Genomic DNA, 5,151 nt, shown 5'->3' on the forward strand with positions numbered 1-5,151 from the left:
TATTGAACTTTTTATGTTTATTGATCGAAAGATTACTGGGTTTTAAAGATATTTACAATGATGTAAATGTAAAGATATTTACATTTTTTTAAATTAGATTTAAACGTTTTAAAATCAACAAAAAAAGTTCAACGTCAACAGCATCAAAAAAGGTAAGTGCTAAAAAAGTATTAAAATTATTTATAGTTTTGAAATTATAAGAACGTTTCAGCTAGCTTAAAAATGTGTTGAAAATGTTTCAAATTTGAAAGTATTCGGATGTAAAACATATTCCATTGGGGTAGTCCCGTGTTGCAGTCGTCAACTCGAACGACTCAATAACATGCTTGTCATGCGTTCAATCCTAGAATGGACCGTCCCTCCGTAGCAAGGATTGACTATCCGGCTGCGTGGTAATGAATTAAGTCTCGAAAGCCTGTATAGGCCGGCATGTCAGCGTAGGACTAGGACGTTACGCCAAATAGAAGAACATATTCCATTAACTTAACTACACTATGTTTCTACTATGTGGTTACTATGTATACAGTTATTTCCCGATATACGCCATACTCGATACGCGCGATTTTCTAAATTTTAAAGTTCTTCGAACAAATTGTAGTGATTTGATACATCAAATGTCAAATGCAAAGTAAATTCCAGTTTGGTCGAATTTAAAAAAAACTGCAATATTGTAATCATCGGTTGAAATCAAATAAAATAACTAAGCTAGTGGCTAAAACCTTCCACTTCAAACTAAATTATACGAGGCTGTAATTTGACTGAAAACCTCGAAATATGCCGCTAATTTTCGAGATACGCTATTGCCTCCCGTTCGCATTAAAAGCGTATATCGGGGAACACCTGTGCTATAAACTAAACTCGACAAGTGTTATTACTATCATTGAATTACAAAGTCTACTAGCGTGATAGCTTCGTACTTACAAGTTTAGGTTTATTTATATACTCCGGCATGACAGCAAACGTGATAAATAAATAGGCAAATGAGGCCAATCGGCTCAAAGTCTCTATAAAAATAAACAAAAAAAAAAAAAAAAGGTGTTATCTTAAAAAGAACTCTTCACCAGGAAGATGAATAATGTAATTATCAACACATTTCCACTGGTGTATTAAATTAAATATTATAATACATTAAAAAGACCTTTTTTGTACGTTGTAAACTTTTTTCAAACACAACATTAAATGAACTCATAGTGTTGCTAAATTTGTTGAAGTTTTTATTTTCATTCCCTTATACCGTTACTTAAAGCTTTCCGAATTTGTCTGTACGATTGCAGTTCCAATTGACATGTTCTGAGAGTTACTTTATGATTTTGCAACTGAACATACACGTACACTATGCTAGCAGGTTCTTTAAACCATTGTCTCTACTGCATTTATGATAAAATGTCGCAGCACAAGTTCCAGCATGTGGTATACGTTTCAATCGATAAAACACAATGCAATTTTCCCTTAATCTATGCATCACCAAACCATTTCCTCAATCCTGCAACGGTTTGTGATGAGTTTGATGCTATTATGTGGCAATATTTCGACCAAACTTGTCCAGCCCGGCCGGTTTTAATTGCATTTTGCTTTGCTTTTCTCTTGCAATTGCGACTCCCTCCGTTGTCGTACGCAAGCATACATACATGCTCATGTGCGCTAAAGCCTTGCGTAGATGAGGTACCGGAAACGAAGTTTTGAGATTGTTTCGTTCCGAGAGATGAATTTGCATCCCGGCATCCCGCAGTTCACAGCACACACGAGGAATACGGTGCGTTGATACACGTAAACTTTTCTAGCAATGCTGTTATCCCGTACAAAAGGGCTCATGTTGTCCGCATACCAGTCGCATCGAAACTTTGGGATGAGCTGATATGCTAAGGGAGACCCGGATACAGAACCGACAGATGACGTTCAGCAGTCGAACTGGACTTTGGCGATAAATGGACATGCCCTGAATAAGTAATGGAACGTAGCGTGCGATTCGGTACTCTTATTTCATCTAACGAAGATTGCAAATGCGACTTTGGTCTTGGCCGTCGTTACGATTGTGTCGTTTTATGATTAGGTAGACTAAATACGTCTAAAAATGCAAATCCATGTAAGTTTTTATTTAATCTAATATGAAACCCTCATCTATTTAAAACAAAAAAACACATCAATTATCATAAAAAGAGGAACAGACAATTTAGCAACTTTTTTTCACTGCATCGCATTAGTATTGGTAATTATTGGTAATTAGTAATGCTTCTAAAGATTAAATTAATACAAACAATGAAGCTAGAAGCAAAACAACGATTATGCCTTATTCCAAACTCGATTATATTTTTCTTCTAAACCTGGCTGTTGTTGTTTATGAATTTATTTCTATGGCATATATAATTATTTTATTTTCATAACATACTACAATTGTTTCGATTTCCCTAATTTTACAATAGCTCATTAGTGGTATCAGTTACCTCTGGATTCTTGCCAAGACAAACATTCAGATACCCGAAAAGATTGATCGAATATGATCTTTTGAAATCGACAAATTTGCTATCAAATGGCTAATGGAAACCGCTTTGAATCACACGGCCCTATCATCAAAGTAACTAACCACTTTGCTAACCACAATGCTTTTAAAATGCTCATTTGAACATACAGTGGAATCCCATCATTATGAGTGCCCCACATAACGAGCAAATGTAAATGCTCAGCAAATACCAATTTAAATGAGTAAAATCTCGCATAACGAGCAATATCAGTCGTGTTTCTGATAAATTTTTCGCTGTTGATATGAAATTAAAAACTCGTTCGATTAACACTGAGCATTTTTTTAAGTTTAATTTTCGCTCAGGCAAATGGAAAGTTTGGAATAATTGATAATAATTGATAGAATAATAATTATAATAATTAAAAATAATATAAAACTGAAAGAAGTGTCGTATAATTATGTGATCCACAAGTGTGTGGTAAATTGACAATTTACATATTTACTCATGAAGACGAGAGTTCCCCGATCAATTGTCGACACATGAAACAGTTCCATATGACTATATATGTCGTGTGCAAGTGTGTTGTAGATTTGATGCTAATGTATTAATTAAAAACGTTAAAAACATTATACTTGCTGAACAATACCTACCACTACTATTGATAACTAGTGACAAAACTGGTTTATCTAGGAAAACAGCGGAAAAAGAAACTCTTCCTTAGACACAAACCTATAAACGGTGAATTAAAATTGTTTCCTCCTATTCCCGCTAGCATCTTTCAGCCAAATCGGTAGCTCTGCAAGCAAATCACATGTACGAAACAATAGAATTTGTCAATTTCGAGTAATATTAACCATCAAATCTATGACCGGATACCCGGGTATGATTTTCATTTTCAAATTGAAATTACTATTAATTTTGAAATGGTAGCTACCTCATTCTTAAACGTATTTTTAGGAAATTTACTTTTCTAAACAAATTAAGATAATTCACTCCAATTCAAAATAATGGAAATTTGTGTTGTAGGATATTTGATAAAAGTGATTTTGATTTTTTTTTTTTTATTTAGAATAAAGTTCATCCCCCTTATATCTACGACCGGTATGACCAGTTAATTACATTGGTATTTAATACACTTTGTGTGGACGGTGATATTTTTTCATGTTAAAACTTTAATAACTTGTGATGTAGCGAATATTCAAATTTCTAGTAGTTGGATGTATATCTGTACATACATATGTAGTGTATATCTCTCTCTCTCTCTCTCCCTTCGATGATCCGGAGGATGCGTCGGTCAAACACGCCAAGAACGTTTGCACCCTCCGCTCGGATGGTCCAAGACTCGTTTTCATATGCGGCCAACACCATAGACCACACGGCGAATCAATGTGCGAAATATCTCACATTTCGTGGCGTCTCGAAGTCTTCAGGATCTCAGCAGTCGGTGAAGCCCATAGTATGTACGATTCCCCTGCACAATGCGTCTCGGGATTTCGCTGCTGATGTCGTTGTCCGAGGTAACGACCGTCCGAAGGTTGCAGAACTCCTTCACTACCTCGAGATTGTTGCCATCTACTTATACACTGTTTCCCAGATGGTGTAAGTCTCCGGTAAGCACTTTGTCTTCGTCTCATTGATTTTCAATCCATTTCTTGCTGCTTCGCGTTTGAGTCGTGTGTAAGCCTCACACACCTTCGCTGTTGTCCTGCCGATGATGTCCAAGTAATTGGAGAGACCGGTATAGGATCGTGTTACAGATGTCGTTGTCTAGCCCCGCGCTTCGAATGACACCTTCCAGGGTGATGTTGAAGAGCATATAGGAGAGTCCGTCACCTTGCCTCCGACGTCAAGTTCGATACTCTTACCTTGCACTGCACCATTCATGAAGGCCTCTAACAGCCGGATCAGCTTCCCAGGGAAGTGATACCGCTGCATGATGTTCCATTGCTTATTCCGGTTGGTCGGAATGGTGTCGTAAGCCGCCTTGAAGTCGATGAACAGGTGGTATGTAAGGATCTTGCGCTCTTGGTACTTCTGGAGGATCTGCAGTAGAATAAAGATTTGGTCGGTGGGGGATTTGCCACCAACAAACTCAGCTTGATAGCTGCCGACGAAATTTCTAGCAAGGGGTGTAAGTCTGCAGAATAGAATCTGGGACAGGATCTTGTAGGCGGCATTGCGGACTGTGATAGCTCGATAATTCGAACAATTCAGCCTGTCATCCTTTTTGTAGACTGGCTGCCTCTGCTCCATTCAGGTGTCCTTCGAAGTAGCATTACCACCTTTCGAGCACATCTCGCTCTTCTATTTGGAGATTTCCTTCCACATCGCGGTACATTGCGGAGCAAACGCGATCCGTGCCACCTTCAATCTCCTGTAGAATAAGCGGGTGTCCCCCGACTGGGCTATCTGCTCCAGCACCTGGTAATCTGACTCTTCGCGCTGTTTAGTCAGTCGTCTGTAGCTCTCCGCGTTCTGACGGTGTTGGCACGATATTGACCACATGTAATTTGACAGGCGAATTGGGATATTTACAAACATTTACAAACATCGAGCTGTCATGCCCCATGAGCTCGAATAGGTAGAAAGAATCACAGCAGATGGCGCCACAGTACAGCAACAGATAAGGATAAAAATATGAGACAGATATATGACCAAGATTAGGGCCAATTAGGATAAAGTTCGACAGCGG

The sequence above is a fragment of the Anopheles gambiae genome, chromosome 3, assembly GCF_943734735.2.
Source record: "Anopheles gambiae chromosome 3, idAnoGambNW_F1_1, whole genome shotgun sequence".
NCBI classification, from domain to species: domain Eukaryota; kingdom Metazoa; phylum Arthropoda; class Insecta; order Diptera; family Culicidae; genus Anopheles; species Anopheles gambiae.